Source organism: Phallusia mammillata, chromosome 5 (assembly GCF_965637545.1).
Source record: "Phallusia mammillata chromosome 5, kaPhaMamm4.hap1.1, whole genome shotgun sequence".
NCBI lineage: Eukaryota > Metazoa > Chordata > Ascidiacea > Phlebobranchia > Ascidiidae > Phallusia > Phallusia mammillata.
Genome location: NC_137256.1, coordinates 28,076,222 through 28,092,496, shown reverse-complemented (window position 1 = coordinate 28,092,496; position 16,275 = coordinate 28,076,222). Strand labels below are relative to the sequence as shown.

The following is a 16,275-nucleotide window of genomic DNA, read 5'->3' as shown; positions in this document are numbered from 1 at the left end:
GGTAACCCATACTCCTTAAAATACGTTGCGTTCTATAGCCCGGTGCGCCTTATGTATGAACAAAAAACTAATCAAAGCAATTTATTGACAGTGCGCCTTATAATCGGGTGCGCTTGATGGTCCGTAAAATACGGTATGCCATTCTAGTCTATCACCCCTGGTGAAAAAGATTTCATGATGACAAAAAACTCACTATCATGGTAATTGATCATTTGCAAAAAAGTTGATACCTAAAACCATTGCTTTTTTTGATGTCCTTATAGAGCAAAACCAAATACCGTATAAATGTAGGGGTGCATTCACGAAGAAAAGAATCTGTCAGTAAATCCAAGCTATGATTCAAATGTCTGTATGTATGCGTCCTTTGCACGCCTGCAATAAGAATACAAAAAGACATTTAGAAGTGAAATCAAAGTTTAAAATGCACATGTGGCTTTACCAAGCTTAAAGTTCTCAACAATATTTTGTGGCAAGTGTCAGCTACACTTGACCATGAAAATTTGTTTCCGGGCCAAACATAAACAGCACAGCAATGCAGGCTAGTTATAAACAACAAATTATGTATGCCTATTCTACTCTATCACCCCTGGTGAAAAAGATTTAATGATGACAAAAAACTCACTATCATGGTAATTGATCATTTGCAAAAAAGTTGATACCTAAAACCATTGCTTTTTTAATGTCCTTATAGAGCAAAACCAAATACCGTATAAATGTAGGGGTGCATTCACGAAGGAAAGAATCTGTCAGTAAATCCAAGCTATGATTCAAATGTCTGTCTGTATGTATGTGTCCTTTGGCGACTTTGCACGCCTGTAATAAGAATACAAAAAGACATTTAGAAGTGAAATCAAAGCTTAAAATGCACATGTGGCTTTACCAAGCTTATAGTTCTCAACAATATTTTGTGGCAAGTGTCAGCTACACTTGACCATGAAAATTTGTTTCCGGGCCAAACATAAACAGCACAGCAATGCAGGCTAGATATAAACAACAAAATTATGTACCGTATTTTACGGACCATAAGGCGCAACTTAAATCATTTTTTTTCCTCATAAATTGATCGTGCGCCTTATAAGCCGGTGCGCCTAATGTATGGACCAAGTAGTGCTTTATTGCTTTGTTTAATGAGCTTGATACGGTAACCCATACTCCTTAAAATACGTTGCGTTCTATAGCCCGGTGCGCCTTATGTATGAACAAAAAACTAATCAAAGCAATTTATTGACAGTGCGCCTTATAATCGGGTGCGCTTGATGGTCCGTAAAATACGGTATGCCATTCTAGTCTATCACCCCTGGTGAAAAAGATTTCATGATGACAAAAAACTCACTATCATGGTAATTGATCATTTGCAAAAAAGTTGATACCTAAAACCATTGCTTTTTTGATGTCCTTATAGAGCAAAACCAAATACCGTATAAATGTAGGGGTGCATTCACGAAGAAAAGAATCTGTCAGTAAATCCAAGCTATGATTCAAATGTCTGTATGTATGCGTCCTTTGGCGACTTTGCACGCCTGCAATAAGAATACAAAAAGACATTTAGAAGTGAAATCAAAGTTTAAAATGCACATGTGGCTTTACCAAGCTTAAAGTTCTCAACAATATTTTGTGGCAAGTGTCAGCTACACTTGACCATGAAAATTTGTTTCCGGGCCAAACATAAACAGCACAGCAATGCAGGCTAGTTATAAACAACAAATTATGTATGCCTATTCTACTCTATCACCCCTGGTGAAAAAGATTTAATGATGACAAAAAACTCACTATCATGGTAATTGATCATTTGCAAAAAAGTTGATACCTAAAACCATTGCTTTTTTAATGTCCTTATAGAGCAAAACCAAATACCGTATAAATGTAGGGGTGCATTCACGAAGAAAAGAATCTGTCAGTAAATCCAAGCTATGATTCAAATGTCTGTATGTATGTGTCCTTTGGCGACTTTGCACACCTGTAATAAGAATACAAACATACATTTAGAAGTGAAATCAAAGTTAAAAATGCACATGTGGCTTTACCAAGCATATAGTTCTCAAGAATATTGTGAGGCAAGTGTCAGCTACACTTGACCATGAAAATTTGTTTCCGGGCCAAACATAAACAGCACAGCAATGCAGGATAGTTATAGGCAACAAATTATGTACACCATTCTAGTCCAATGCTCTTCAACCGGTGTGCAAGGTGCACCAGTACGAAAAGGTATACAAGGGTGCATCACAAACTTTTAATGAACCATTAATATTTGACTTACAAGATATTAGAAAAAAGATGTAGGTTTCAACTCATGTACAACACCAAGGTAAACTTTTTCCATGGTTTATACCTGTGTCCAGTTTGATAGTGTCTGTGTTACATTCGGGTGATGTTTGGATATCGAGTGATGATTTTTTCGCCAATGTTTCATAGAAAATTTGCGAACATATGCTTGGAGTTATTTGACAAAATGATATGCATAACAATTTTTCATATCGCTTTTTATCTCAGTTTACCTTTTAAGTAAACAGGGTGCATGAGTTCGTCACAACAACTTCAAGGGTTCACCACACCAAAAAAGATTGAAGAGCACTGTTCTAGTCTATCACCCCTATGAAAAACATTTCATGATGACAAAAAACTCACTATCATGGTAATTGATCATTTACAAAAAAGTTGATACCTAAAACCTTTGCTTTTTTAATGTCCTCATTGAGCAAAACCAAATACCGTAGAAAAGTAGGTGTGAAATCACGAAGAAAAGAATCTGTCAGTAAATCCAGCTATGATTCAAATGCAGGTATGTATGTGTGACACACATAATGTGTCCTTTGGCTATTTTGCACGTCTGTAATAAGAACACAAAAAAACATTTAGAAGTGAAATCAAAGTTTAAAATGCACATGTGGCTTTACCAAGCTTATAGTTCTCAAGAACATTTTGTGGCAAGTGTCAGCTACACTTGACCATGAAAATTTGTTTCCGGGCCAAACATAAATAGCACAGCAATGCAGGCTAGTTATAAACAACAAAATTATGTATGCCATTCTAGTCTATCACCCCTGGTGAAAACGATTTTATGATGACAAAAAACCAAATATCATGGTAATTGATCATTTGCAAAAAAGTTGATACCTAAAACCATTGCTTTTTTAATGTCCTTATAGAGCAAAACCAAATACCGTATAAATGTAGGGGTGCATTCACGAAGAAAAGAATCTGTCAGTAAATCCAAGGTATGATTCAAATGTCTGTAAGTATGTGTCCTTTGGCGACTTTGCACGCCTGTAATAAAAATACAAAAGACATTTAGAAGTGAAATCAAAGCTTAAAATGCACATGTGGCTTTACCAAGCTTATAGTTCTCAACAATATTTTGTGGCAAGTGTCAGCTACACTTGACCATGAAAATTTGTTTCCGGGCCAAACATAAACAGCACAGCAATGCAGGCTAGATATAAACAACAAAATTATGTACCGTATTTTACGGACCATAAGGCGCAACTTAAATCATTTTTTTTCCTCATAAATTGATCGTGCGCCTTATAAGCCGGTGCGCCTAATGTATGGACCAAGTAGTGCTTTATTGCTTTGTTTAATGAGCTTTATACGGTAACCCATACTCCTTAAAATACGTTGCGTTCTATAGCCCGGTGCGCCTTATGTATGAACAAAAAACTAATCAAAGCAATTTATTGACAGTGCGCCTTATAATCGGGTGCGCTTGATGGTCCGTAAAATACGGTATGCCATTCTAGTCTATCACCCCTGGTGAAAAAGATTTCATGATGACAAAAAACTCACTATCATGGTAATTGATCATTTGCAAAAAAGTTGATACCTAAAACCATTGCTTTTTTTGATGTCCTTATAGAGCAAAACCAAATACCGTATAAATGTAGGGGTGCATTCACGAAGAAAAGAATCTGTCAGTAAATCCAAGCTATGATTCAAATGTCTGTATGTATGCGTCCTTTGCACGCCTGCAATAAGAATACAAAAAGACATTTAGAAGTGAAATCAAAGTTTAAAATGCACATGTGGCTTTACCAAGCTTAAAGTTCTCAACAATATTTTGTGGCAAGTGTCAGCTACACTTGACCATGAAAATTTGTTTCCGGGCCAAACATAAACAGCACAGCAATGCAGGCTAGTTATAAACAACAAATTATGTATGCCTATTCTACTCTATCACCCCTGGTGAAAAAGATTTAATGATGACAAAAAACTCACTATCATGGTAATTGATCATTTGCAAAAAAGTTGATACCTAAAACCATTGCTTTTTTAATGTCCTTATAGAGCAAAACCAAATACCGTATAAATGTAGGGGTGCATTCACGAAGGAAAGAATCTGTCAGTAAATCCAAGCTATGATTCAAATGTCGGTATGTATGTGTCCTTTGGCGACTTTGCACGCCTGTAATAAGAATACAAAAAGACATTTAGAAGTGAAATCAAAGCTTAAAATGCACATGTGGCTTTACCAAGCTTATAGTTCTCAACAATATTTTGTGGCAAGTGTCAGCTACACTTGACCATGAAAATTTGTTTCCGGGCCAAACATAAACAGCACAGCAATGCAGGCTAGATATAAACAACAAAACTATGTACCGTATTTTATGGACCATAAGGCGCAACTTAAATCACTTTTTTTCCTCATAAATTGATCGTGCGCCTTATAAGCCGGTGCGCCTAATGTATGGACCAAGTAGTGCTTTATTGCTTTGTTTAATGAGCTTTATACGGTAACCCATACTCCTTAAAATACGTTGCGTTCTATAGCCCGGTGCGCCTTATGTATGAACAAAAAACTAATCAAAGCAATTTATTGACAGTGCGCCTTATAATCGGGTGCGCTTGATGGTCCGTAAAATACGGTATGCCATTCTAGTCTATCACCCCTGGTGAAAAAGATTTCATGATGACAAAAAACTCACTATCATGGTAATTGATCATTTGCAAAAAAGTTGATACCTAAAACCATTGCTTTTTTTGATGTCCTTATAGAGCAAAACCAAATACCGTATAAATGTAGGGGTGCATTCACGAAGAAAAGAATCTGTCAGTAAATCCAAGCTATGATTCAAATGTCTGTATGTATGCGTCCTTTGCACGCCTGCAATAAGAATACAAAAAGACATTTAGAAGTGAAATCAAAGTTTAAAATGCACATGTGGCTTTACCAAGCTTAAAGTTCTCAAGAATATTTTGTGGCAAGTGTCAGCTACACTTGACCATGAAAATTTGTTTCCGGGCCAAACATAAACAGCACAGCAATGCAGGCTAGTTATAAACAACAAATTATGTATGCCTATTCTACTCTATCACCCCTGGTGAAAAAGATTTAATGATGACAAAAAACTCACTATCATGGTAATTGATCATTTGCAAAAAAGTTGATACCTAAAACCATTGCTTTTTTAATGTCCTTATAGAGCAAAACCAAATACCGTATAAATGTAGGGGTGCATTCACGAAGGAAAGAATCTGTCAGTAAATCCAAGCTATGATTCAAATGTCAGTATGTATGTGTCCTTTGGCGACTTTGCACGCCTGTAATAAGAATACAAAAAGACATTTAGAAGTGAAATCAAAGCTTAAAATGCACATGTGGCTTTACCAAGCTTATAGTTCTCAACAATATTTTGTGGCAAGTGTCAGCTACACTTGACCATGAAAATTTGTTTCCGGGCCAAACATAAACAGCACAGCAATGCAGGCTAGATATAAACAACAAAACTATGTACCGTATTTTATGGACCATAAGGCGCAACTTAAATCACTTTTTTTCCTCATAAATTGATCGTGCGCCTTATAAGCCGGTGCGCCTAATGTATGGACCAAGTAGTGCTTTATTGCTTTGTTTAATGAGCTTTATACGGTAACCCATACTCCTTAAAATACGTTGCGTTCTATAGCCCGGTGCGCCTTATGTATGAACAAAAAACTAATCAAAGCAATTTATTGACAGTGCGCCTTATAATCGGGTGCGCTTGATGGTCCGTAAAATACGGTATGCCATTCTAGTCTATCACCCCTGGTGAAAAAGATTTCATGATGACAAAAAACTCACTATCATGGTAATTGATCATTTGCAAAAAAGTTGATACCTAAAACCATTGCTTTTTTGATGTCCTTATAGAGCAAAACCAAATACCGTATAAATGTAGGGGTGCATTCACGAAGAAAAGAATCTGTCAGTAAATCCAAGCTATGATTCAAATGTCTGTATGTATGCGTCCTTTGGCGACTTTGCACGCCTGCAATAAGAATACAAAAAGACATTTAGAAGTGAAATCAAAGTTTAAAATGCACATGTGGCTTTACCAAGCTTAAAGTTCTCAACAATATTTTGTGGCAAGTGTCAGCTACACTTGACCATGAAAATTTGTTTCCGGGCCAAACATAAACAGCACAGCAATGCAGGCTAGTTATAAACAACAAATTACGTATGCCTATTCTACTCTATCACCCCTGGTGAAAAAGATTTCATGATGACAAAAAACTCACTATCATGGTAATTGATCATTTGCAAAAAAGTTGATACCTAAAACCATTGCTTTTTTAATGTCCTTATAGAGCAAAACCAAATACCGTATAAATGTAGGGGTGCATTCACGAAGAAAAGAATCTATCAGTAAATCCAAGCTATGATTCAAATGTCTGTATGTATGCGTCCTTTGGCGACTTTGCACGCCTGCAATAAGAATACAAAAAGACATTTAGAAGTGAAATCAAAGTTTAAAATGCACATGTGGCTTTACCAAGCTTAAAGTTCTCAACAATATTTTGTGGCAAGTGTCAGCTACACTTGACCATGAAAATTTGTTTCCGGGCCAAACATAAACAGCACAGCAATGCAGGCTAGTTATAAACAACAAATTATGTATGCCTATTCTACTCTATCACCCCTGGTGAAAAAGATTTCATGATGACAAAAAACTCACTATCATGGTAATTGATCATTTGCAAAAAAGTTGATACCTAAAACCATTGCTTTTTTAATGTCCTTATAGAGCAAAACCAAATACCGTATAAATGTAGGGGTGCATTCACGAAGAAAAGAATCTGTCAGTAAATCCAAGCTATGATTCAAATGTCTGTATGTATGTGTCCTTTGGCGACTTTGCACACCTGTAATAAGAATACAAACAGACATTTAGAAGTGAAATCAAAGTTTAAAATGCACAGGTGGCTTTACCAAGCATATAGTTCTCAAGAATATTGTGAGGCAAGTGTCAGCTACACTTGACCATGAAAATTTGTTTCCGGGCCAAACATAAACAGCACAGCAATGCAGGATAGTTATAGGCAACAAATTATGTACACCATTCTAGTCCAATGCTCTTCAACCGGTGTGCAAGGTGCACCAAAACATGCATGGGGTGCACCAGTACGAAAAGGTATACAAGGGTGCATCACAAACTTTTAATGAACCATTAATATTTGACTTACAAGATATTAGAAAAAAGATGTAGATTTCAACTCATGTACAACACCAAGGTAAACTTTTTCCATGGTTTATACCTGTGTCCAGTTTGATAATGTCTGTGTTACATTCGGGTGATGTTTGGATATCGAGTGATGATTTTTTCGCCAATGTTTCATAGAAAATTTGCGAACATATGCTTGGAGTTATTTGACAAAATGATATGCATAACAATTTTTCATATCGCTTTTTATCTCAGTTTACCTTTTAATTAAACAGGGTGCATGAGTTCGTCACAACAACTTCAAGGGTTCACCACACCAAAAAAGATTGAAGAGCACTGTTCTAGTCTATCACCCCTATGAAAAACATTTCATGATGACAAAAAACTCACTATCATGGTAATTGATCATTTACAAAAAAGTTGATACCTAAAACCTTTGCTTTTTTAATGTCCTCATTGAGCAAAACCAAATACCGTAGAAAAGTAGGTGTGAAATCACGAAGAAAATAATCTGTCAGTAAATCCAAGCTATGATTCAAATGCCGGTATGTATGTGTGACACACATAATGTGTCCTTTGGCTATTTTGCACGCCTGCAATAAGAATACAAAAAGACATTTAGAAGTGAAATCAAAGTTTAAAATGCACGTGTGGCTTTACCAAGCTTAAAGTTCTCAACAATATTTTGTGGCAAGTGTCAGCTACACTTGACCATGAAAATTTGTTTCCGGGCCAAACATAAACAGCACAGCAATGCAGGCTAGTTATAAACAACAAATTACGTATGCCTATCTACTCTGTCACCCCTGGTGAAAAAGATTTAATGATGACAAAAAACTCACTATCATGGTAATTGATCATTTACAAAAAAGTTGATACCTAAAACCTTTGCTTATTTAATGTCCTCATTGAGCAAAACCAAATACCGTAGAAAAGTAGGTGTGAAATCACGAAGAAAAGAATCTGTCAGTAAATCCAGCCATGATTCAAATGCCGGTATGTATGTGTGACACACATAATGTGTCCTTTGGATATTTTGCACGCCTGCAATAAGAATACAAAAAGACATTTAGAAGTGAAATCAAAGTTTAAAATGCACATGTGGCTTTACCAAGCTTATAGTTCTCAACAATATTTTGTGGTAAGTGTCAGCTACACTTGACCATGAAAATTTGTTTCCGGGCCAAACATAAATAGCACAGCAATGCAGGCTAGTTATAAACAACAAAATTATGTATGCCATTCTAGTCTATCACCCCTGGTGAAAAAGATTTTATGATGACAAAAAACCAAATATCATGGTAATTGATCATTTGCAAAAAAGTTGATACCTAAAACCATTGCTTTTTTAATGTCCTTATAGAGCAAAACCAAATACCGTATAAATGTAGGGGTGCATTCACGAAGAAAAGAATCTGTCAGTAAATCCAAGCTATGATTCAAATGTCTGTATGTATGTGTCCTTTGGCGACTTTGCACGCCTGTAATAAAAATACAAAAAGACATTTAGAAGTGAAATCAAAGTTTTTTCTTAGTAAACTGAAAAACTGAGTCATCGGCAGACAATGTTTCCAAGTTAAATTGAAACTCAAACTTTTAGAATATTATTCCAAAAACGAGTTACCAAACGATTTTGTCTTTGATCTTCATAATTTTGCGACAAAACGACCAAAAACAGTCTCAATTTTTAAGATAAAAATTTTCGCCACGTCTGTTTACAAACAGCTGATCGCTGATGATGCAATGTTTATTTTCACAGTTGTTCAATAAATATGTTTCGCGCTCAATATCTTTCGAAAATAAATGCATATTAACGAACTCCTGAACTTGCTATTCCATCGAGGCGTAAAAGTTTAACTTGCAAATCACTTTTGCAGCAAAAAGACGCACTAACATCGTTCTTAGGCCAATGAAACGGTACTTCTTTATTTGAGTTTGCATTCGGCAAAACGTCATCACGCGATCAATTTTTTCAAAAAAAAAGAATTTATTACCCATTTATTGGCACAAAACAAAATCGGACATAGCAAGCAGTAGCTCAATTTCGGCACTGGAAACTTCTGGAAAAATTTTACGTCATAACTAAACACTGAAATCATATTTGCCAAACTCATGAATTATTGCGTCACGTTAATTAGATTCAGAAAACTTCACTAATAAAGTTTTTAAACAACTTCGGCAAATTAAAACACAAAATATTATTCTAACTCCAAAAGTGCAATTTTTTCCCCCAAATTCATGCCGCAATTGATAACAAAGTATTTTTTTATGGTATCACTTTTCATGACATTGTCATTAGTGCGTGACCAAATTTCCACAAAAAGCTTGTAAACAAACATTTTTGACAAATCTCAACGGTTACATGTGATTTTATGGACTCCTTTTATTCTATGTTTAAATCAATCTCTACCTGCCTTCTCAAGAAACAACGCAAACATAATCAAGAGATACTTTACAAAATGCAAAACAACACTGATCAATCTAGAAGAAAACTTTATTCACGCCAAAAACATGCAACAGATTTTGAACACAAGCGAAAACATACAAAATAGTATCGACTAAAAAATGACATTTCATTTACTGGAAGCATGCCTTCTACAAAACACACCTTCTATTAAAACTATTTCAGCAACCTAACTGTCTGAAGCGATGCAATGTCAAATGTTTTCAAGCAGGCAGGTTTGCAAAATCAAGGGACACACTAATGAACATATACAGCAATTAGGCTACAAATACAAAGTAGAAACAATAATTGGTGCTGAAAGGATAGGGGTTTGTATCCACATAAGTTAGCCTGTTTGAATCAAAACATAAAAATAACGGCTGGAATTTGAATGTAAGATGTCTTATCAAATGTTACCTTCTGAGACCAACACATTAACCCAGAAATGAAAAACGGAAAGACACAATCCCAGTACTATACTCACATGTGGCTTAAAGAGTGCAAATCTGAAAGTATGTTTTTTGACGGGTTTCAATTACACAGCTTTAAAAACTTACAGCGAAGAAAAAGATGCGGAACCCATGGGTTTAGCATATGTATCCTTCGGCTACTTTGCACGCCTGCAATAAGAATACAAAAAGACATTTAGAAGTGAAATCAAAGTTTAAAATGCACATGTGGCTTTACCAAGCTTATAGTTCTCAAGAATATTTTGTGGCAAGTGTCAGCTACACTTGACCATGAAAATTTGTTTCCGGGCCAAACATAAACAGCACAGCAATGCAGGCTAGTTATAAACAACAAAATTATGTATGCCATTCTAGTCTATCACCCCTGGTTAAAAAGATGTCACGATGACAAAAAACCCACTATCATGGTAATTGACCATTTGCAAAAAAGTTGATACCTAAAACCATTGCTTTTTTAATGTCCTTATAGAGCAAAACCAAATACCGTATAAATGTAGGGGTGCATTCACGAAGGAAAGAATCTGTCAGTAAATCCAAGCTATGATTCAAATGTCGGTATGTATGTGTCCTTTGGCGACTTTGCACGCCTGTAATAAGAATACAAAAAGACATTTAGAAGTGAAATCAAAGCTTAAAATGCACATGTGGCTTTACCAAGCTTATAGTTCTCAACAATATTTTGTGGCAAGTGTCAGCTACACTTGACCATGAAAATTTGTTTCCGGGCCAAACATAAACAGCACAGCAATGCAGGCTAGATATAAACAACAAAATTATGTACCGTATTTTACGGACCATAAGGCGCAACTTAAATCATTTTTTTTCCTCATAAATTGATCGTGCGCCTTATAAGCCGGTGCGCCTAATGTATGGACCAAGTAGTGCTTTATTGCTTTGTTTAATGAGCTTTATACGGTAACCCATACTCCTTAAAATACGTTGCGTTCTATAGCCCGGTGCGCCTTATGTATGAACAAAAAACTAATCAAAGCAATTTATTGACAGTGCGCCTTATAATCGGGTGCGCTTGATGGTCCGTAAAATACGGTATGCCATTCTAGTCTATCACCCCTGGTGAAAAAGATTTCATGATGACAAAAAACTCACTATCATGGTAATTGATCATTTGCAAAAAAGTTGATACCTAAAACCATTGCTTTTTTTGATGTCCTTATAGAGCAAAACCAAATACCGTATAAATGTAGGGGTGCATTCACGAAGAAAAGAATCTGTCAGTAAATCCAAGCTATGATTCAAATGTCTGTATGTATGCGTCCTTTGCACGCCTGCAATAAGAATACAAAAAGACATTTAGAAGTGAAATCAAAGTTTAAAATGCACATGTGGCTTTACCAAGCTTAAAGTTCTCAACAATATTTTGTGGCAAGTGTCAGCTACACTTGACCATGAAAATTTGTTTCCGGGCCAAACATAAACAGCACAGCAATGCAGGCTAGTTATAAACAACAAATTATGTATGCCTATTCTACTCTATCACCCCTGGTGAAAAAGATTTAATGATGACAAAAAACTCACTATCATGGTAATTGATCATTTGCAAAAAAGTTGATACCTAAAACCATTGCTTTTTTAATGTCCTTATAGAGCAAAACCAAATACCGTATAAATGTAGGGGTGCATTCACGAAGAAAAGAATCTGTCAGTAAATCCAAGCTATGATTCAAATGTCTGTATGTATGCGTCCTTTGGCGACTTTGCACGCCTGCAATAAGAATACAAAAAGACATTTAGAAGTGAAATCAAAGTTTAAAATGCACATGTGGCTTTACCAAGCTTAAAGTTCTCAACAATATTTTGTGGCAAGTGTCAGCTACACTTGACCATGAAAATTTGTTTCCGGGCCAAACATAAACAGCACAGCAATGCAGGCTAGTTATAAACAACAAATTATGTATGCCTAATCTACTCTATCACCCCTGGTGAAAAAGATTTAATGATGACAAAAAACTCACTATCATGGTAATTGATCATTTGCAAAAAAGTTGATACCTAAAACCATTGCTTTTTTAATGTCCTTATAGAGCAAAACCAAATACCGTATAAATGTAGGGGTGCATTCACGAAGAAAAGAATCTGTCAGTAAATCCAAGCTATGATTCAAATGTCTGTATGTATGTGTCCTTTGGCGACTTTGCACACCTGTAATAAGAATACAAACAGACATTTAGAAGTGAAATCAAAGTTTAAAATGCACAGGTGGCTTTACCAAGCATATAGTTCTCAAGAATATTGTGAGGCAAGTGTCAGCTACACTTGACCATGAAAATTTGTTTCCGGGCCAAACATAAACAGCACAGCAATGCAGGATAGTTATAGGCAACAAATTATGTACACCATTCTAGTCCAATGCTCTTCAACCGGTGTGCAAGGTGCACCAAAACATGCATGGGGTGCACCAGTACGAAAAGGTATACAAGGGTGCATCACAAACTTTTAATGAACCATTAATATTTGACTTACAAGATATTAGAAAAAAGATGTAGATTTCAACTCATGTACAACACCAAGGTAAACTTTTTCCATGGTTTATACCTGTGTCCAGTTTGATAGTGTCTGTGTTACATTCGGGTGATGTTTGGATATCGAGTGATGATTTTTCCGCCAATGTTTCATAGAAAATTTGCGAACATATGCTTGGAGTTATTTGACAAAATGATATGCATAACAATTTTTCATATCGCTTTTTATCTCAGTTTACCTTTTAAGTAAACAGGGTGCATGAGTTCGTCACAACAACTTCAAGGGTTCACCACACCAAAAAAGATTGAAGAGCACTGTTCTAGTCTATCACCCCTATGAAAAACATTTCATGATGACAAAAAACTCACTATCATGGTAATTGATCATTTACAAAAAAGTTGATACCTAAAACCTTTGCTTTTTTAATGTCCTCATTGAGCAAAACCAAATACCGTAGAAAAGTAGGTGTGAAATCAGGAAGAAAAGAATCTGTCAGTAAATCCAAGGTATGATTCAAATGTCTGTAAGTATGTGTCCTTTGGCGACTTTGCACGCCTGTAATAAAAATACAAAAAGACATTTAGAAGTGAAATCAAAGTTTTTTCTTAGTAAACTGAAAAACTGAGTCATCGGCAGACAATGTTTCCAAGTTAAATTGAAACTCAAACTTTTAGAATATTATTCCAAAAACGAGTTACCAAACGATTTTGTCTTTGATCTTCATAATTTTGCGACAAAATGACCAAAAACAGTCTCAATTTTTAAGATAAAAATTTTCGCCACGTCTGTTTACAAACAGCTGATCGCTGATGACGCAATGTTTATTTTCACAGTTGTTCAATAAATATGTTTCGCGCTCAATATCTTTCGAAAATAAATGCATATTAACGAACTCCTGAACTTGCTATTCCATCGAGGCGTAAAAGTTTAACTTGCAAATCACTTTTGCAGCAAAAAGACGCACTACTATCGTTCTTAGGCCAATGAAACGGTACTTCTTTATTTGAGTTTGCATTCGGCAAAACGTCATCACGCGATCATTTTTTTCAAAAAAAAGAATTGATTACCCATTTATTGGCACAAAACAAAATCGGACATAGCAAGCAGTAGCTCAATTTCGGCACTGGAAACTTCTGGAAAAATTTTACGTCATAACTAAACACTGAAATCATATTTGCCAAACTCATGAATTATTGCGTCACGTTAATTAGATTCAGAAAACTTCACTAATAAAGTTTTTAAACAACTTCGGCAAATTAAAACACAAAATATTATTCTAACTCCAAAAGTGCAATTTTTTCCCCCAAATTCATGCCGCAATTGATAACAAAGTATTTTTTTATGGTATCACTTTTCATGACATTGTCATTAGTGCGTGACCAAATTTCCACAAAAAGCTTGTAAACAAACATTTTTGACAAATCTCAACGGTTACATGTGATTTTATGGACTCCTTTTATTCTATGTTTAAATCAATCTCTACCTGCCTTCTCAAGAAACAACGCAAACATAATCAAGAGATACTTTACAAAATGCAAAACAACACTGATTAATCTAGAAGAAAACTTTATTCACGCCAAAAACATGCAACAGATTTTGAAAACATACAAAGTAGTATCGACTAAAAAATGACATTTCATTTACTGGAAGCATGCCTTCTACAAAACACACCTTCTATTAAAACTATTTCAGCAACCTTACTGTCTGAAGCGATGCAATGTCAAATGTTTTCAAGCAGGCAGGTTTGTAAAATCAAGGGACACACTAATGAACATATACAGCAATTAGGCTACAAATACAAAGTAGAAACAATAATTGGTGCTGAAAGGATAGGGGTTTGTATCCACATAAGTTAGCCTGTTTGAATCAAAACATAAAAATAACGGCTGGAATTTGAATGTAAGATGTCTTATCAAATGTTACCTTCTGAGACCAACACATTAACCCAGAAATGAAAAACGGAAAGACACAATCCCAGTACTATACTCACATGTGGCTTAAAGAGTGCAAATCTGAAAGTATGTTTTTTGACGGGTTTCAATTACACAGCTTTAAAAACTTACAGCGAAGAAAAAGATGCGGAACCCATGGGTTTAGCAGATGTATCCTTCGGCTACTTTGCACGCCTGCAATAAGAATACAAAAAGACATTTAGAAGTGAAATCAAAGTTTAAAATGCACATGTGGCTTTACCAAGCTTATAGTTCTCAAGAATATTTTGTGGCAAGTGTCAGCTACACTTGACCATGAAAATTTGTTTCCGGGCCAAACATAAACAGCACAGCAATGCAGGCTAGTTATAAACAACAAAATTATGTATGCCATTCTAGTCTATCACCCCTGGTTAAAAAGATGTCACGATGACAAAAAACCCACTATCATGGTAATTGACCATTTGCAAAAAAGTTGATACCTAAAACCATTGCTTTTTTAATGTCCTTATAGAGCAAAACCAAATACCGTATAAATGTAGGGGTGCATTCACGAAGGAAAGAATCTGTCAGTAAATCCAAGCTATGATTCAAATGTCGGTATGTATGTGTCCTTTGGCGACTTTGCACGCCTGTAATAAGAATACAAAAAGACATTTAGAAGTGAAATCAAAGCTTAAAATGCACATGTGGCTTTACCAAGCTTATAGTTCTCAACAATATTTTGTGGCAAGTGTCAGCTACACTTGACCATGAAAATTTGTTTCCGGGCCAAACATAAACAGCACAGCAATGCAGGCTAGATATAAACAACAAAATTATGTACCGTATTTTACGGACCATAAGGCGCAACTTAAATCATCTTTTTTCCTCATAAATTGATCGTGCGCCTTATAAGCCGGTGCGCCTAATGTATGGACCAAGTAGTGCTTTATTGCTTTGTTTAATGAGCTTTATACGGTAACCCATACTCCTTAAAATACGTTGCATTCTATAGCCCGGTGCGCCTTATGTATGAACAAAAAACTAATCAAAGCAATTTATTGACAGTGCGCCTTATAATCGGGTGCGCTTGATGGTCCGTAAAATATGGTATGCCATTCTAGTCTATCACCCCTGGTGAAAAAGATTTCATGATGACAAAAAACTCACTATCATGGTAATTGATCATTTGCAAAAAAGTTGATACCTAAAACCATTGCTTTTTTTGATGTCCTTATAGAGCAAAACCAAATACCGTATAAATGTAGGGGTGCATTCACGAAGAAAAGAATCTGTCAGTAAATCCAAGCTATGATTCAAATGTCTGTATGTATGCGTCCTTTGGCGACTTTGCACGCCTGCAATAAGAATACAAAAAGACATTTAGAAGTGAAATCAAAGTTTAAAATGCACATGTGGCTTTACCAAGCTTAAAGTTCTCAACAATATTTTGTGGCAAGTGTCAGCTACACTTGACCATGAAAATTTGTTTCCGGGCCAAACATAAACAGCACAGCAATGCAGGCTAGTTATAAACAACAAATTATGTATGC

The 16,275-nt window shown here is 35.6% G+C and overlaps 1 long non-coding RNA gene across 1 annotated transcript; it reads right to left on the bottom strand.

Moving 5' to 3' along the window:
* Positions 1-12,390: 12,390 nt before the first annotated feature.
* Positions 12,391-13,208, bottom strand: LOC145230627 (uncharacterized). Its single transcript, XR_013860706.1, has 3 exons — positions 13,048-13,208; positions 12,882-12,902; positions 12,391-12,488 (listed from the first exon to the last, which is right to left on the bottom strand). It is a non-coding gene; the product is annotated as an uncharacterized LOC145230627 (long non-coding RNA).
* Between the last annotated feature and the right edge of the window lie 3,067 nt (positions 13,209-16,275).